General features: G+C 40.0%; 2 long non-coding RNA genes across 2 annotated transcripts in view; one reads left to right on the forward strand and one right to left on the reverse strand.

Moving 5' to 3' along the window:
* LOC138852513 (uncharacterized) overlaps nt 1-20,579 on the reverse strand; it is a 103,139-nt gene that overhangs the window by 48,812 nt on the left and 33,748 nt on the right. The window lies entirely within an intron of this gene.
* The window catches only part of LOC128688034 (uncharacterized), a 22,299-nt gene continuing 2,062 nt past the window's right edge, over nt 343-20,579 (forward strand). The window contains exons 1-3 of the long non-coding RNA XR_008406944.2: nt 343-1,666; nt 19,651-19,897; nt 20,185-20,579. The exon at nt 20,185-20,579 is cut by the window's right edge and continues 2,062 nt beyond it. This is a non-coding gene — a long non-coding RNA (uncharacterized lncRNA). The remainder of the gene's footprint in view (nt 1,667-19,650; nt 19,898-20,184) is intronic.

A 20,579-nucleotide genomic window follows, 5' to 3' on the forward strand; every position in this document is an offset into this window, starting at 1 on the left:
TAGTAATAATAATGATAATAATAATAATAAGTGTCTTCATTCTTTTTCTTTATGTTTTGTCTTTTGTAAGTAGTTACACTTCTATTAGCTTCAACACAATATTTGGTTTGCTTTGCTCATATCATGTGTTTATAATTAAAATCTTATCCTTCCTTCTTTACCATTGTATACTCTTGATATGCTTAAATTTTTTTATGTATCCCTATATATCCAAGTACTTTTTTCATGGCTTTCAATACCTTTAAATTTTTGTCTTAGTTACTTTCCATGTTTTAAAATTAATTATTTGACAACATTTTTGTTTATTGTTCACACTTCCTTGTATATAATGTTTCTCCCTGGTATTTACTTTCTTACAATCTAGTTGTTTTTGCCTGTTTTTCTTTTTCTTCCATTAAGTAAACTTAAACAGTATGTACGTATTTTAAAAAATATCATCACTTTCTAAGTTGGTTTTAATAGTTTATTGAAAATTTGTGCTTAGTGTTTATTGTACTAGTGTATTCTCCTCTATCATTCATGCTGTGTCATTGATGTGCTGCTGCATTGTGGAATTGATCATTACATTTAAGAACCTAGCTGAACATTTGTTAGTAGTTCTGGCCTTGTTGGTTAGTCAGTCATTTTCTTTATATAGTAACAAGGTAATGACTTCCAACAACTAGAGGGAAAGGACATGAATGCAAACGCTTAGGACACCCTTATCGATCACATTTCAGTACTGGTTCTCTCACAGTATTGTGCAGTCCATTGTTTACCTTGTATACTTTTCTAATTAATAGTTTTTATCTTTGTTCTGAATCTCTGTAAGTAGAGTCCTCACAGTAGTGTATTTATATTTTGTATTTTATTTTTTTGTAGCTTGAAGTGATTCTTTTACCAAAATTTCCAAGCCATCTTTCTTTCCTACAGTGTCTCTTCAGCAGCCTCAGTAAGCCTTTCATATAATGGACCTCTATGTACAGGTCCCCCCTCACCCCCCCCACTTATACAGCAGGTTATGTTCTAGGCTACCACTGCAAATCAAAAAATTTTTGTAAAGTCAAACCCTTTTTTCACTTTCAAGTGCATATAAAAGCCAGATATATCATATAATAAGTGAGCAATAAAGCTAGGCCCCAAAAAAGGCATATACGGTGCACATATTACTTACCTTAAAATATTTTCATCCTTAGCTTATAGTGAGTCTGAATAAATGAAGAATGGGTATAATTTAAAACCACTGCATTAGTGAAATGCTGTAAAGCAAAGTACTGTAAAGTGAGGCTCGCCTGTAATGGACTTTGGAAATATGGGACAAAATCTGCTGGGTCAGTCAATTCAGTAACAGAACAAAGTCTATTAGTTACAGAGTTGTCCATTGTTGTTACAATCACAGCAAAACTACTTTCCCTCTTCCCCAGGTTTCTTCTCGTTTGGAATGTCACTTAAGTTGTCTAGTTTTTTCCCCTCCAGTTTTCTCCTTATAATGGAACCTCTGCTTACGAGTTTAATCCGTTCCGTAACCTAGCTCGTAACCCGATCTGCTCATATGCTGAGTCAATTTTCCTCATTTAAATTAATTGAAATGCTGTTAATTCGTTCCAGCGGAATTCCTGCTCTCAGGAGGCAGGACAAAATACAGTGGTACCTCAAGTTTCAAACAGCTCCCAACTCTAACAATTGTGTAAGTGTATTTTTGTAAGTGCTTTTGTAAGTTTATTTTGGGGGTCTGAAACAGACTAATCTAATTTACATTATTCCTTATGGGAACAAATTCGTTCGGTATCGGCACTCAAACAGTCTTCTGGAACATATTAAGTTCGTAACTCGAGGTATACCACTGTACAGTGGACCCCTGGATAATGTAATTAATCCGTTCCAGAGAGAATGTCTTATACTGAATCTGACTTAATCCGAATTAATTTTCCCCATAAGAAATAATGGAAATCCAATTAATCTGTTCCAAACACCCAAAAGTATTAACCCTTTCAGGGTCCGTCCCGTAGATCTACGGCTTTACGTTCAGGGTCCAAACCGTAGATCTACGCCAAAATTCTAGCGCCCTCAAATTTAGCATGAGAAGGCTGGTAGGCCTACATCTAAGAGAATGGGTCTGGGTGGTCAGTGTGCACACCATAGAAAAAATCTGGACGCCCACATGGCATTGTGGGAACGCCGGCAAAGTAGCTTTGTTCATAGTGCCTGGCGGCAAGATGCTCTCACTCCCCACTCACTCTCTGGGCGAATTCTGACTCTCCTCTTCACAACTTACAGTTCTAAGACTGATGGAAGTGGAGCTGAAGACGAATTCTATGGTTTTGAACCATATGGTACCATTGTGCCATATGGTACAATGGTACCATATGGTACAATGGTGCCATGTCATACAATGGTATCATGGTACAATGGTATATGGTACAATGGTACCATATGGTACAATGGTGCCATGTCATACAATGGTATCATGGTACAATGGTATATGGTACAATGGTACCATATGGTACAATGTATGTATAGTACATTGTACCATATAGTACATTGTACCATATAGTACATTGTACCATATGGTACAGGGTACAGGGACCCTAATGGAAATAAATCTGTCTGACTTTTTTGGGTTATCCTAGGTTCTCCAAACATATGCTGCTAAGTATGATATTCTATGTAACTTTATTTGTGTATAACTAAATAAACTTACTTATGATGCCACATGCACTTGAGTAAGTTTATTCAGGTGTACAGAAATACAATTACATAGATTATCATACATAGTAGCATATGTATAAAATCCTAGGATAACGCAAAAAAGTCAGGGTGACTTATTTCTATAATTATCCCTGTATCTGTACCATATGGTACACTGTACCATATGGTACCCTGTACCATATGGTACCCTGTACCATATGGTACCCTGTACCATATGGTAACCTGCACCATATTGTACCCTGCACCATATTGTACCCTGCACCATATGGTACCCTGTACCATATGGTACCCTGTACCATATGGTACCCTGCACCATATGTTATCCTGTACTGCATGGTACCCTTTACCATATAGTACAATGTATCATATGGTACCCTGTAACATATACCGTGTACCTTATGGTCAATAGGTGTTGGTGGCATGAGACACCAGCCAAGACTGAGTGAGTGGTGACACAAGCTAGCTACTGACTCCACAGTTTCCGAGACAAAGTGCTTTGTCATCCACCTCAAGGAACATGTAAAGTTCCTGTACACTTGTAAATATATAATAGAACATTACTAATATACAACATTTTTGCATATTTTTGTTGTAAATAATTATTGTAACCAAAATAATAATGAAAATATTAGTGTGTTGAATACAATAGTACCATATGGTACAATGAGCCATATGGTATCATTGTACTGTATGGTACAATGTACCATATGGTACTGTTGCATCATATGGTACCATAAGGTACCATTGCACCATATGGTACCATTGTATCATATGATACCATTGTACCAAATGGAGCCATTCTACCATGTGGTACCATTGTATCATGTACCATTGTGCCATATTGTACCATATGGTACCATTGTATTATATGATGCTATTGTACCATATGGTACCATTGCACCCTATGGTACCATTGCACCCTATGGCACCATTGTACCATATGGTACTATATGGTACCATTGTACCAAATGGTGCCATTCTACCATGTGGTACCATTGTATCATGGCACCATTGTATCATGTGCCATTGTACCATATGGTACCGTTGTATTCAACACAATAACCGCACTAATATTTTCATCATTTTGTTTACAATAAACTTGTAAACAAGTTTTGTAAGCAATATAATGATAAACAAATTAGTGCAGTTATTGTGTTGAATACAATGAGTGTACACTTATACAATATACATTATACTGGTCTCACAGGCCACAAATGTTATTAGAAAAAGAAAAAAAAATAGAAAAGAAAAAAGTATAAAAAAACATAAAATAAAAAAATGGGATTAAAAGAAAAAAGTATAAAAAAACATAAAATAAAAAAATGGGATTTTGCGGAAGTCACTGATGTTGCCGCCACCCGGTCATTTTGGGTCAACTTCCCACCGCTGTATCTCAGTAAGTACTGATCAGAAAAAACTTTTTTTGTCTTATTACCTTCACAAAAATATACTCTTTAATTCTGTAAGAAAAAATAATTTTTTTTTTTTTTTTTTTTTTTTTAAAAATTTCTTGGACACTGGAGCACCACTTCAGAATTTTGGCCTTGGACCCTGAAGGGGTTAAACAAAATAATTTTTTTACATGAAATATACATTTCCCTACACAGAAAGCAATGAGACATGCAGAGTAAAACATTACTAAAATGACACTTACCTTTATTGAAGACTTATTGATGAGTGATGAGACGGGAGGAGGGGAGAGGATGGAGGTGTACAATTGTTTGGAAGGGGAACCCCTTTCTGGGGTTACTTCCCTTCTTTGTTTTTTAATGCCACTAGGACCAGCTTGAGAGTCACTGCACACCTGTGGCACTAAATATCTGTCTAGAGAGCTCTGTTTCTGGCATCTCTCTAAGATTTCCCTAAAATGGGACACAACATTGTCATTGTAGATGTTGCCAGCATGGCCTACAACAGCTGTGTCAGGGTGATGTTCATCCATAAATGTTTGCACATAAGAAAGCAGGAACACTGCAGCAGGCCTGTTGGCCCATACTAGGCAGGTCCTTCACAAACCATCCCACTAACAGAATCGTATTTCCCCAACCCAACTGTCCATGCTTCCCAAGCAATAAGCTTTGATAATTCTATTCACTCATGGGCAAGTCCCACTCCCTCAAATTATGTGTGTGGGGAAGTACCCTGCCTGGTGTGTGGGGAAGTACCCTGGCCGGTGTGTGGGGAAGTACCCTGGCTGGTGTACCACCCTCTTCCACCACCACTTTCATATCTTTCTACAAACTTTTTCTTGAACTCTATAGTGTTTCTCACCCTCTTTAGCAAAGGGCTGGCAATAGAAGCTTTCTTTTGGGCCCATGGTGGCTTATTTAGCAGTTACAAGCACTAAAAACAATGAAATAATACAAAATGTATTGCATGTATGCATGGAATCATCCTCACTGACTGGTAAACAATGGCACAATAGCTGTACATGGAGTGTCCGGGCCGCTCATGGCACACGGACACGTTCGGGACGAATGACTTTTGCTGAATTCAGAGCCAATATTCTGATAATTACTTAATCCAATGACATCTTAATCTGGGGGTCCACTGTATGTTTCAATTTGAGCAAGACTCTCTCTCTCTCATAAATATATTTACTTACCTAGATAACTTGTTCCTGATCAATTATGCATTATTTCAGTACACGTGCTCCTCGACTTATGACGGGGTTACGTTCCAACGAACGCATCATAAGATGAATATGATGTGCTAAATAAATAAGTACAGTGGACCCCCAGTTATTGGCCGTAATCCGTTCCAGAAGGTCGGCCAATAACTGAAATGGCCGAAAACCGAATTGACATTTCCCATAAGAATTAATGGAAATACAATTAATCCGTTCCAGACAAAAATATTCACAATTTTTTTTTTTTTTTTTTTAACAATTATGTATTACATACCTTCATTGAAGGCTAATGCTGGCTTCTGGAAGATAGGGAAGAGGAAAGAGGGAAGAGTTAGTGTTTGGAAGGGGGAATCCCCTTCCATAAAGACTTTAAATAGAAAAGCCTTCTCTGGGGGATACTTCCCTTCTTTGTCTATTAATGCCACTAGGACCAGCTTGAGAGTCACTGAACCCCTGTCTCACAAAATTACTGTCCAGAGTGCCCTGTTTCTGGCATCTCTTTAAGATTTCCCTGAAGCGGGACAGGATTTTGTCACTAAACATGTTGCAGATATGGCTTGTTTCAGCTTTGTCAGGGTGGTATTTCTCTACAAAAGCTTGCACCCTAGTCCACATTGCACACACCTCTTTAATCTCTGAAGAAGGCACCTCCTTCACTCTCTCTTCCTCCTCCTCCTCCTCTGAAGCAATTTCCTCAGCTGCAGTCTGTTGCTGTTGAAGTTGAAGCTCTTGCAGCTCTTCAGTGGTTAGCTTTTCCTTGTGGTCCTCCACTAACTCTTCCACATCCTTGCCACTCACCTCCAACCCCAGGGACTTCCCCAGTGCCACAATAGAGTCCACATGGTCAGCAGGGTCAGGGGTCAGGGTCAAATCCTTCAAAATCCCTCTCTTGGACATAATTTGGTCACAGTTTTCTCCAAGCAGAGTTCAAAGTCCTGGAAGTCACTCCCTCCCAAGCCTTACCTATAAGGCTTATGCAGTGGAGGATAGTGAAGTGATTCCTCCAGAACTCTCTTAGGGTCAACTGAGTGTATGAGGTCACTTCAAAGCACTTTTGAAACACTGCTTTTGTGTAAAATTTTTTGAAGTTAAAAATGACCTGCTGGTTCATGGGCTGGAGGAGAGGAGTGGTGTGAGGAGGCAAGAACTTCACTTTTATAAAATTGAAGTCCCTAAACACTTGGTCTTCCAAGTTTGGAGGATGTGCAGGAGCATTGTCCAATAGCAGGAGGCACTTGAGTGGCAATTTCTTTTCCAGGAGGTATTTTTTCACACTTGGAACAAACACATCGTTAACCCACTCTTCGAAAATTTGCCTTGTGACCGATGCATATGATTAGCTTTCCACATCACAGACAATCTATTCTTCATAACATTGTTTTTCTTGAACACACTGGGATTTTCTGAATGATACACGAGTAAAGGCTTCACTTTGAAATCCCCACTAGCATTACCACACAGCAAAAGAGTAAGCCTATCTTTCTTAGGCTTATGTCCTGGCAGTGCCTTTTCCTCCTGGGTAATGTAGGTCCTGTTTGGCATTTTCTTCCAAAACAGGCCTGTTTTGTCGCAATTGAACACTTGTTGGGGTTTGAATCCTTCAGCCTCTATGTACCCCTGGAATTTCTGCACGAATTTTTCAGCCACACATTTGTCAGAACTTGCTGCCTCGCCATGCCTCACAACACTGTGTATGCCACTACACTTCTTAAATCTATCAAACCATCCTTTGCTGGCCATAAATTCACAAACTGCAGCACTTGTTCCAGGCATTTTTCTTTGCAAGATCCTCATGCAACTGCCTTGCCTTCTCATAAATAATAGACTCCACAACACTGTTTCCCACTAATTCTTTTTCCTAAATCCACAATAATAATAATTTTTCCATCTCTTCCATTATTGGTGGCCTTTGTTAGTTAGAAAAGTTACTTCTTTTGCAACATTAGTGTCTTTGATTTGTTCTTTCTTTGCCAGGATGGATGTAATTGTTGATTTATTTTTGCTGTACATCCTGGCAAGTTCCACCACCTTCATTCCACTCTCAAACTTTTCTGTCACTTCATGCTTAAATTCCATGGTGTTTCTCACTTTCTTTACCACAGGAACTTTCTTTGGAGCTATGGTTACTTATTTCACAGTTGCACTGCAAAAAAAGCACTAAAAACAATGGAAAACAAGCGAAATGTTTGTATGTATGAGCAGAAGCTTCCCCAGCCACCAAGAGACAAAGCCAAATTGACATGCAAGCGGCCCCAGTTGGCGGATGGACGCATCCCAAATGGCCAATCACCGAATTAATGGCCGATAACCGGGTGCCAAAAAAACAGCCGATAACCGAGTTGGCCGATAGCAGAACCGGCCAATAACCTGGGGTCCACTGTATTCCAATTGTACTTTGACAAGCCTATAATGAACTTGATAGTGACCCAGACAAACAATTATTACCGATATGTCATGGACAACACAGCAGAGGTTGGAGAATCGTCACGGCTGCACAGGTGGAAAGATACGACAGTGGCTGAAATGTATTTATTCCTTGCCACTGTCTTGCTTATGCCACATACCTATAAGAACAATATACGTAATTACGGGGCCACAGAACTGGCCAATACCTGGGGGTCCACTGTATATAAATAACTACTGTCACTGTACAGTGGACCCCCGCATAGCGACTTTAATCCGTGCAAGAGGGCTGATTGTTATGCGAAATGTTCGGTATGCGAATGAATTTTCCCCATAAGAAATAATGGAAATCAAATTAATCCGTGCAAGACACCCAAAAGTATGAAAAAAAAAATTTTACCACATGAAATATACATTTTCCTACACACAAAGAGAAGGATGCATGCACAATAGTAGAGTAGTACATGCACAATATATATTGTGCATGTACTACTCTACTAAATGAAGAGTAAATGACACTTACCTTTATTGAAGATGCAGCAATGACTGATGAGACACTGTGTCCTGGGAGTGCCTTTTCCTCCTGAGCACTGTAGGTCCTGTTTGGCATTTTCTTCCAGAACAGGCCTTATCACACTGTGTATGCCACTACGATTCTTAAATCTCTCAAACCAACCTTTGCTGGCTTTAAATTCACCAATATGAGCACTAGTTCCAGGCATTTTTCCCTGTTCACCTGGGTGTTAGTCGACTGGTGTGGGTTGCATCCTGGGAGACAAGATTAAGGACCCCAATGGAAATAAGTTAGACAGTCTTCGATGACACTGACTTTTGTGGGTTATCCTGGGTGGAAAATCCTCTGGGGTTAATTGTTTCTTGGTATTCTCAATAAGCCACACCAACAACGGTGCTACAGCAGCAGCAGCAGCTGACGGTGGTACAGCAGCAACAGACGATGCTACAGCAGCAGCAGACGATGCTACAGCAGCAGCAGACGATGCTACAGCAGCAGCAGACAATGCTACAGCAGCAGCAGACGATGCTACAGCAGCAGCAGAGGATGCTACAGCAGCAGCAGACGATGCTACAGCAGCAGCAGACAATGCTACAGCAGCAGCAGACGATGCTACAGCAGCAGCAGACGATGCTACAGCAGCAATAGACGATGCTACAGCAGCAGCAGACGGTACTACAGCAGTAGCAGCAGCTGACGGTGGTACAACAGCAGCAGCAGCTGACAGTGCTACAGCAGCAGCAGACGATGCTACAGCAGCAGCAGACGATGCTACAGCAGCAGCAGACGGTACTACAGCAGCAGCAGCAGCTGACGGTGGTACAACAGCAGCAGCAGCTGACAGTGCAGCAGCAGCTGACGGTGGTACAGCAGCAGCAGCAGCTGTACCACCAATAGTAGCGATGGTTGATTGGGGTTTATTATACAACCTGGCCAGCTCGGAGACACGCACTCCACTTTCATACTTATCAATGATCTTTTTCTTCATCTCTATAGTAATTCTCACCCTTATTGCTGTAGGGTTGGCACTAGAAGCTTTCTTGGGGCCCATGGTCACTTATTTTCCAGAAAAAATCACCAAAAACGCTGTAATAATACGAAATGTTCAGATTGTATGCTTGGATGTTACCGCGGAGGCTGGCTGGTAAACAATGCCACCGGCGGAACATGTGAGCGTGGCTCATGCCGCACATTGGATGCGTCTCGGACGAAGAGCGGTGAGCGGGTTTTTGGGCGGTATGCGAGGCAAAATTTTTTGCGAAAAAAGCGAGCGGTATGCGGATTGTACGGTATGCGATGCATGCGGTATGCGGGGGTCCACTGTATAAGTAAATATGGAAATAATTACTGTGACTAACTAAATACAGGTCTCCCTCAACAGTCACGTTTTCAACTTTCGCGGGCTTCACGCATTCGCCAATTTCCAACTGCCAAATTCCCAGCCGCCAAATGATATTTAAGTTTCCCACCACCTGCGAGTCCCTACTACCCTCCCTCCGACCCCCGCAACTGGCAGCCAGCCCTCCCACCAGTGTGGCGAGTGTTTTGTTTGTTCATTATTTGCTATTAAACTACAGTATAAATAATGTAAACCCATTCATGACTGCATATTGGAATGGCTATTTGGACAGGTATTGGACGGTGACATCATGTGTTTACTCTTGAACACAGCAAAGAATCAAACATTTCTGCTACTGCTAATAATAACAATAGTAATAATAATAATAATAATAATAATAATAATAATAATAATAATAAATGCGATAGAATTGAAGAAGGAAATTGTACAAAAATACGAGGGAGTGGTTGACACATCGTCAGTGTGGCTTTGTTTATGCTGGACATATATAGAGCATCATGGCTGACAAGGCAGGTTGTGTAGCGGGCTAGCTGCGGGATTTTCAAGGATAGCTCCTGGTCAAAGAGGCTGACCAGGTCCCTACTTAACAGAACTCAGTGTGAATGCTTTGAGAAGATACCAGAGCAGCGAACGGACATCCCAGTGCATCGCTTCAGAGTAAATAGTTGAAGTGTTGTGCAGTTTTAGAGGGTTTGGTGTTGTTGAGTCAGGACCAGTCAGCGCCTTCCCCCCTCTCCGCTGGGGGGGGAAGGGGAGGGCCTGTGTAGTAAACAGTAACCCTCATAACTCCTCACCCCTGCGCGTCTCCCCCACCTCACCCACCCAACTCCCAGCGCCACCCCATCTATAGAGGGTACTTCTCCCCTAACACACGATGTCAGCGATGGCACTGCAGGGAGTGCCGGGCTCACAGGGACAGCATCGTGGAGTTCGACCTCGAGGCAGTTGTCAGGTGTGCCACAGGCAGTGTGTACTCAGTTCCTCAAGCTTCAACATCCGTGCACACGAGGGCCTGGGTTCTTCAATCAACTTGGCATCCACTAGGACACTGACATGTCCCTAGGGCAGCTCTCCATTGGGCTGCTAACGGAGTCACTGGCTTCTTGGACCTCTTGGGGAGGGTCGATGGTGTTCGTGCAAGCAGCAGATCCCAGGGCAACTTGCTGCTGTTTGCAATGGCTGTCTGCCGAGGAGAGACAGGCACCTAGCAACATCTGTTGTTGGGGCATTGGATGAATTCCCTACTATGTTTGTTAACTGCTCATTACTCTGTAATTTGTCTATGATTGTAATCATGTCATAACGTGTTTATCATTCATTACCTTTGAAACTTGTCATGATTGTGACAAGCTCTACCTGGAGCTCATTACCTTTGTAAATTCTCATGATTAATGTGTTTGATTCATTACCTTTGCAATTATTCATGAGTGTGACCAGCTCTACCTGGAGCTCATTACCTTTGTAACTTGGTCATGATTATGACCAGATCTAGTTCATTACCTTTGTAACTTGCTCAGCTATCAAAACTTTGGAGTCCAGTCCCTGGACCAATTATGTACCTCTGCAATCTTTTGACTACCGCCCACAGGATGAGTATGGGGTGCATAATAAACATATTAAACTTAATTTATGCTGGAGTGAGCATTAGTCTCCGTGCTCTTCCAAACATTTCACGATAATTCATTGTGTTTGGTGCTTGTAGATTGAGTGCGACTGGAGTGGTAGAGGCAGTGGTTGAGGAAGCGGTTGAGGCAGTGGGTGAGGCAGTGGGCAAGGCAGCAGTTGAGGCAGTGGGTGAGGCAGTGGGTGAGACAGCGGGTGAGGCAGTGGTTGAGGCAGTGGGTGAGGCAGTGCGTGAGGCAGCAGTTGAGGCAGTGGTTGAGGCAGTGGGTGAGGCAGTGGTTGAGGAAGGGGTTGAGGTAGTTGGTGAGGCAGTGGTTGAGGAAGCGGTTGAGGCAGTGGGTGAGGCAGTGGGTGAGGCAGTGGGCGAGGCAGCAGTTGAGGCAGTGGGTGAGGCAGTGGGTGAGACAGCAGTTGAGGCAGTGGTTGAGGCAGTGGGCGAGGCAGTGGGTGAGGCAGTGGGTGAGACAGCGGATGAGGCAGTGGTTGAGGCAGTGGTATTTAATAATATACATGTTAATAATAATAATAATAATAAATGTTAATAATATGTATTATTATTATTTATAACATGTTATTAAATACCACTGCCTCAACTGCTGCCTCCACCATTGCCTCAACCACTGCCTCAACTGCTGCCTCAACCACTACCTCACCCACTGCCTCGCCCAGTGCCTCAACCACTTCCTCAATCACTCCCTCTACCACTCCAGTCGCACTCAATCTACAAGCACCAAACACAGTGAATTATTGTGAAATGTTTGGAAGAGCACGGAGACTAATGCTCACTCCAGCATAAACAAAGCCACACTGACGATGTGTCAACCACTCCCTCGTATTTTTGTACAATTTCCTTCTTCAATTCTATCGCATTTATTATTATTATTATTATTACTATTGTTATTATTAGCAGTAGCAGAAATGCTTGATTCTTTGCTGTGTTCAAGAGTAAACACATGATGTCACCATCCAATACCTATCCAAATAGCCATTCCAATATGCAGTCATTATTTATACTGTAGTTTAATAGCAAATAATGAACAAACAAAACACTCACCACACTGAGTGGTGGGAGGGCTGGCTGCCAGTTGCGGGGTCGGAGGGAGGGTAGTAGGGACTCGCAGTGGTTAACCCTTTGACTGTTTTGGACGTATATATACGTCTTACGAGCCAGTGTTTCGGACGTATATATACTCAATAATTCTAGCGGCTTCAAATCAAGCGGAAGAAAGCTGGTAGGCCCACATGTGAGAGAATGGGTCTGTGTGGTCAGTGTGCACCACATAAAAAAAATTCTGCAGCACACAGTGCATAATGAGAAAAAAAAAACTGATCGTTTTTTTGGATTAAAACGCCGACTTTGAGGTGTATTTTCGTATAGTATTTATCGATGTATTTGCGTTTTCATGGTCTTAGGTGATAAAATGGAGAACATATTACAGAAATAGAGATGATTTTCATTACTTTGACGATGAAAACGACCTTGAAACTGAGCTCAAAGTAGCGGAAATGTTCGATTTTTACCAATGTTCAGGAGTAAACAAATCACACCACACGTCCAATACACGTCAACTGGGGAGTCTAATATTCTTTCACTAGTGCACTGATATTATTTATACCATTTTTACAATAATGCAGTAGTCTGCATAACAGTAAATTTTGTATTTTTTTGTATGAACAAAAAATCAAAATAGAAAGCAATAATAATATAAGAGGGGCCTAGAAATGTGACTAATGAACAGAGGATATGTTATTTTAGTGCCAAGAATGTCTACATTGTTTATTCTGGACCCTATTTTGAAATTGGCATCTTTTTTAGTTTGCGTGAAATTGGCCAAATTGCCAATTTCTGACCACCATATTGGGTAGTCCAAATTAGTAAATGGGAGGTTTCTTGTACTCAGCTGATAGATAAAATGGAGTTCTAAAGAAATAGCTATGAGTTTGGTCAACTGGAACAACGGAATTGGATGAAAATAGGGCTCAAAGTCGGCGAAATCGCCGATACGCATATGTCTCCGAGACCGCTAACTTCGCGGGAGCGTAATTCCATGAGTTTTCGACCAAATTTCGAACTTTTGGTGTCATTACCATCGGGAAAAGTTTATCATTTCATAAGTTTTTTTTTTTTTTTTTTTTTTTTTTTTTTTTTTTTTTTTTTAAAAAATTTAGCGACATAGAATGACAGTTTCAGAAAGGGGCCTGAAACAGTCAAAGGGTTAAGGAACTGGTGGAGGCAGTGGTATTTAATAACATACATGTTATTAAATCATAACATGTATGTATTTAGTACAATTTATGACGTTTTCATGTATTTTATGATTGTTCATGGTTCAACAAGTTAAGGAAGCATAATTGTATTATATTTCCCTACAATATTTTGGGGCACCAAACATTTGCGATTTTTCAACATTCGCGAGGCCCTTGATCCCCTAACCCTCGCGAATGTTGAGGGAGACTTGTACCAGTATTGAAAAGTAAATAAATGAATGCAAGTTTCAGACTTGCTGCGTTCATGCTGGGTAATTATCTTAAGTTTCATCAACATAGTAATTTCTTTTACACCATCGTAAAGTCAATACATATAACAGAATGGTTAAAATATATACAGTATGTATATATTTTAATCCTTAAACTGTCCACATGTAGATATACATTCATGTGGGGTGGACTCCAAACGTAGATCAACGTTTTATTTTTCATTCCTTCAGATTTGGTGCGATAGGTCTGAGTCGCCTAGACGTGAAAGAACGGGTCTGTGCACTCAATGTGCACACTATGAAAAAAATCGGGGACTACTTAGTACCTTGTAGGAGCACCAGTTCAACTGAGCGCCTGCTAGAGCAAATAGCCTGGTGAACACCAGTGATTCACTGATGTCGTGTCATATTAACACTCACATTTTAAGAGGAAAGTAAAAATAGGTTAGATAAATGCGTGAGTGGGTGTGAGTTGGACCTGACTAGCTTGTGCTACTGGGTCAGATGCACTCCTTCTTTCAGTGGATGTGACCTGACTAGGTGGGTCATTGGTCTAAGCCAGGGGGTGACATGGACCTGCCTTTGCATGAACCAGTAGGCCTGCTGCAGTGTTCCTTCTTTCTTATGTTCTTATGTATTTGGCTGGCTAGCTAGCTAGCTTTGGCTGTCTCTGTCTGTAATTGTCTATATTTCTGTCTATCTATATCTCTGTCTATCTGTCTATATCTCTGTCTGTCTGTCTATATCTCTGTCTGTCTGTTTATATCTCTATCTGTCTATCTATATCTCTATCTATCTATATCTCTATCTGTCTGTATCTCTGTCTCCCACATGTACTCAAATACAGTTATTATACATAATGTAAATTACCGAGGATAACCCCAAAATTCCAGGCCAAGTGTTATACAGTGTTTGTAGATGCAAGACATAAACATTTATTTTATTTATTTATTTTATGTCTTTGCAAACAGTACATTGAGATTTTATATTTACAATAGCGGGTTGCAATGCAAAGAGAGCCTCTATTATGCCTAGGCATTATGGGCCAACTTAACATTATTGGCTTACAGACTACTTAACACTAAGGATTATATCATAGTTGTACAGTAGGACAGTAATTATTTCATAGTTGAACAGTATATTATTAATTATAAGTGAATTAAATTTGTATAAGACAAAGGATATATTCATATAGTCTAAAATGCTTTTTGTGAAAACAATGGTTCAATTATATTCCTGTCAATAATGGATAAAAAATTCAAAGTGATTGTTGAAGTTATGATGTGGGAGTACATAGGTGAGTATGTGTGTGCTGAGTATTTAGCGTTTAGTCTAGGGTGATTAAGTGGCTTTTGAGAAGAGTCTTAAACTGATTTTCAGACTGGGTTACTTTAATATCTTCTGGTAATGAATTCCATATTTTAGGGCCCTTTATGTGCATAGAGTTTTTACACAGTGTGATATGGACACGAGGTATATCAAAAAGAGATCTCTGTCTTGTGTTGTGGTCATGTGAGGAGAAGTTTGAGTGGAGGGTTTATATTTGCATGTATTGTTGTGTGTATGTAGTAGGCACATGAATAAGTATGGATGTTCTTAATGGTGAGCAGATCCAGACTTTTGAAAATTGGTGGAGTATGCTGGAGGGAGTGGGAATTCGTTTTTTTTTTTTTTTTGTGTTTTTTTTTTTTTTTTTTTTTTTTTAATAGTGATGGAGTGATTGCTAGAATTTCTTGGTTTGAATTCTGTCAAGACCATCTTCCACTTTGTCTGACAAAGTTGAACTAGGCTCCATGCTGATGACAGTTGTCACTATTATACAGGTCCGCCATCACAAATCCGGCAATCAGTTATTCAGTTCCTTCAGTTATTTGGCACTAATTTTGGCTAGCATAATTTCAAATTTCCAGGGTTGCCACACCAACCTGCTGGTACTGTTTGGTGGTGCTACTTGCTGCATAAGTCATTCCAATTTCTTTTTCTCCATTTATTGTTTTAACTTGCTTACTTTTAGCCCTAGCCATGGTTCCAATGAATAAAAGAAATGCTTCTCATTATGTAAAGCACCTACACAGTATGTTATCCATTAAAGATAAGGTGGCTTTGAAGCCACTGTCGGTTGCCATGAGGTCAGTCTCATGAAGCAGGAGAATATGCTTTATTATTACGCTAATATCAACACTACAGCTTATTTGCCTATCACAATTGATCTAATATGAGATAAGAAACAATATAAATAACATAAAAGCATGTTAAATACTCCAGAATGAATAATATTTGGCATAACACCGAGCAGTTCGACAGAGTTATGAAGAGGATATGGTAAACAAATACCATTCTCCTATCCCTGTCTTGGGGGCTTATATTAGAGAAAACGGAGTATAGCACAGGGCTAACTATGATATACACTCGTACTCCACCATAAACATGAAACAAAAAAGTTATTTTCTCTCTATAGATTATCACACATAGCAGCATGTGTGTAGAGAACCTAGGATAACCCCAAAAAAGTCAACATGGCTTATTTTTCGTACCTGGCTTGGATTAGCCATATATGATTTTTGGTAAATATTCGATTCCCAGCCAGGGTAGAAACATTAGGTGTGTTTCTTTACAGCTGTTGTCTATGTTCACCCATCAGTAAATGGGTACCTGGGTGTTAGCCGACTAGTGTGGGTGTTATCCTGGGACACTGACCTAATTTTCTTGAAATACTCAGCATAACAAGTGCCTTTCTATACAGTAGTATATCACTGATGTCAGCTAGGCCTGTATACCTTGTACATGTACGTGTAGTAAATAAAGATATTATTATTATTATTATTATTATTATTATATAATTATTATTATTTTCTCAGTTGTTTGTTGGGTTATCTTATTCAAACTTGGGCAATGTATGATGGAAAAATACTTCTTCATGTACACCAAAAATGAAAGAAATCAGACTATAAATAGCAGAGTTCACTTCTCAGCCATTAGCGGCCGCTTAGCGGTATATTTTTGTATGGTTGTTATGGTTATATTCTCATTTTCTCGGTCTCGTTTGATAGAATGAAAGATATATTACAGTAATAGATATGATTTTGATTGCTTTCATGACGAAAAGTACCTTGAAATTGCGCTCACAGTAGCATAAATGTTCTATTCTTTAATGAAGGTCAAGAGTAAACAAATGACGTCACCGTCCAATACCTGTCCGCCTGCCAGTCTAAATTCCAGTATGGAGTCAAGAATGGATTGACATTATTTATACAATTATTACAATAATGCAGTAGTCTGTATAACAGTAAATCCTTTATTTTTTATTTTTTGTGAATAAAAATTCCAAATGGTAAGTAAGAGTAATATAAGAGGGGACTGTAGCTGTGACTAATGAACAGAGAAAATGTTATTTTAGTGCCAGGAATGTCTGCGTTGTTTATTCTGGATCCTATTTTGAAATTGGCATCTGTTGAAATTTGTTTGAAATTGGCCAAATTGCCAATTTCTGATCACTTTATTGGGTAGTTGAAATAAGTGAATGGGCGGTTTCTTGTACTCAGTTGACAGACTAGAAGTTAATAAGTTTATTCAGGTATACACAAATACAGTTACATAGATTATTATACATAGCAGTGTATGTATAGAGAACCTAGGATAACCCAGAGAAGTCAGACAAAGTGACTTATTTCCAGTGCCTGGCTTGGGCTTGCCATATATGATTTTTGGTAAATATTTTTTTTTTCTCGGTTGTTTGATGGGCTATCTCATTGAAACTGGGCAATGTATGATGGAAAGATGCTTCTTAACATACAACAAAAATGAAAAAGACGGACGATAAATAAGGGAGTTCACTTCTCAGCCATTAGCCGCCTCTTTGCAGTATACAGTGGACCCCCGCATAACGATTACCTCCGAATGTGACCAATTATGTAAGTGTATTTATGTAAGTGCGTTTGTATGTGTATGTTTGGGGGTCTGAAATGGACTAATCTACTTCACAATATTTCTTATGGGAACAAATTCGGTCAGTACTGGCACCTGAACATACTTCTGGAGTGAAAAAATATCGTTAACCGGGGGTCCACTGTATTTTCGTATGGTTTTTATGGTTGTATTCTCATTTTTTGGACTCATTTGATAGAATGGAAGATACATTACAGAAATAGACATGATTTTGATTGCTTTCATGACGAAAAGCACCTTGAAATTGACCTCAAAGTAGCGGAAATGTTCAATTTTTTCCGATGTTCAGTGAACTGTGTAAGTCAAGTTGGTTAATTTTATTTAGTGTATTCTAACTTAACCACTCTGTAATCCGGCAAACTCAGTAATCCGGCACACTACAGGTCCCAATGATGCCGGATTTGTGATGGAGGACCTGTGTATACTTTATGGGCAATGTTTTTTTTTTTTTACAGTATTGTTTCACAGCTAAACATGAAGTTTCTTAAAGAATTAAATGGTTTAGCTCAAATCATAAAATTTATTGTTGGAATCTGAATTTGATATTGTTCTTGTGCCTTTCACAGTTGCTGAACAGCAACATGGTTTTATGTGCAGTAGAAATCTCAGCAAAATGAAGATATACCATACATGCTGAGAAACATCACAGTGAAAACATCAATTATGACCATGGCATAATGGGACACAAGTACTCAAAAGAATATTGTACCTGGAAAATTCAGTGGATGTGTTTTAAAATATTGAATATGCATACATAGGGTAATGTCAGTGGTGTATGCACCACTAGCAAACATAAGAATAGCCTACAAAAACCTCAACAAGGATTTCCTCAAGACAATTAATGCCAGAAAGTCAGACAAATACAGTATGCAGTAAGCAACTCTTGGTTAATGCTGACAGATTTAAAATTAGCTTTTATGTATACAGTATGTTTCATAACAGTGTCTATGGGACAGTAAAAAATTATATGGGACAAAATCGACTCCAGAAATGGTAAATATGAATCATTGTAAAAACAGTGTCCAGAGTCAAAGAAAAGATTATCATTATAAGAATGAAGATGTGGAGATATGGAATAAGATAGGATTTGGGTTCCTAAAAGAAAAAACATCTCAAGGAGGTACCGTGATGCCAGTGAGAGGCTTTTGATCTGAGGAATGGAATTTATCCTCTCCATTCTTGAATTGAACCTGAATGCCTCCCATTCACCAGCCACTCTATGACACTTATGGGTTTAGTGCTTCCCCCATTAAAATAAAATGACGAAAGGATAAAAGACAAGAGATAGGCTCAAAAAGTGGAACAACCAGAAGTGAAAACAATGGCACAGTTTTAAATTAAGAAAAGAGAGGAGGAAATATACTTTAAAATTAGTACAGTGGGTAGGTGGAATGAAGCCCCAAAGGAAGGAGGTACCAAGTAGAGCAGTGTACTCTTCGTGAAACAACCACTAATATCATTAAATATTTACCATAAATTATTTTAGAAGAAAAAAAAAATCGCATTCACTGTAAATAGTTAATTTTACATAGATAATATTAGATGTTATATAAAACACTACTTTCTCATACAGCTTGTTAGCAGTTTCTTAGCAAGTATTATTCTTATGTTTTGTGATCTCAATCTTAATGTTCCATGAGCATTAACCTACAGGTCTCCTGGCATTAAGGAGTGTGATATACTACTCACAATACACCACATACACAAGCATGCGTGCACACACACACACACACACACACACACACACACACACACACACACACACACACACACACACACACACACACACACACACACACACACACACACACGCACGCACACACACACACACACATATACGTGCACACGTACACGCATGCACACACATGCATGCACACACAGTTATTTTATTATATATGGGAGCTGCTAGGTTTCTAGGTGTTGAGTTTTTGTGCGGATATTGATATGATATCAGATGGTGTTTTTGGTTCGTAAAGAGGAAGTGTTGCTGAGCTGAGTCTTGCTGTTGCAGGTGGGAGGGTTGCAGGAAGCCAGGTCGACAGCGCTTGGTAAAACTCTGCTCGACGCAACCGTTTCATGCACGGTTTGTGGTAAGGTCTTCCGTGGTCGCTCTCGCAAGCAGGGGCTCATGCGGCATATGCGAACACACACGGGGGAGAAGCCTTATGCCTGCCCACACTGCCCACACCGTGCCAACATGAGGCACAACCTTCGCACCCACATCCTTGCTGTCCACGACATCTACTGCTGAACTACAGGTCTTTCCACAAAGCTCATTGCCCCAACCTTGAAAAGAACTCTTGAAAAGTGGTCTTTTTAAATAATCTTCAGACCACATGTGCCAACTGTGTCTTGATATTCTGGGGAGGTGTGATAAAATCTCTGAGCTTTCCATATGCAACCTAAAATTGATTATATGAATGTGGAATACTGTACAGAATTCAAAACTAAGAGCAATATTTTACATGTGGCAATGGTGTGGTTTTATGGCTGTTGTATATTGTATGGTGCAGCGGTCTGAGAGCGGGCATGTTTTATGTTACAGAGGAGATCACCAACGCTGATGTTTGGTTTGCAGCAGCGGTCTGGAGTTGGCATTGGTGGCAGTGGCAACCTTCCTGTCAACAGCTTTGTATGTAGTGTGTGTTGCAAGGCATTCCTGAGTGGTTGGGAGCTACGACGCCACTTACATGCACACGCAGATGCTCGCCCATTCCGCTGTCCATACTGTTCTCATCGCTCCAACTTCAAGCACAACCTCAAGTCACACATCCGTAGCATCCACCCTGGCAAGCCTTTCTCGTTTACCGTAGAGGCCCCACTGGCCAGTGATGGTTGAGATTCTCTGGACTTTTTTATTTGTTTCTTTCATCACATATTGTATATTGAAAGACATTTCCGTCTCATGAAATGTATAAGAACTTCATTTTAAATGCACAT

This window comes from Cherax quadricarinatus, chromosome 10 (assembly GCF_038502225.1).
Source record: "Cherax quadricarinatus isolate ZL_2023a chromosome 10, ASM3850222v1, whole genome shotgun sequence".
Taxonomy (NCBI): domain Eukaryota; kingdom Metazoa; phylum Arthropoda; class Malacostraca; order Decapoda; family Parastacidae; genus Cherax; species Cherax quadricarinatus.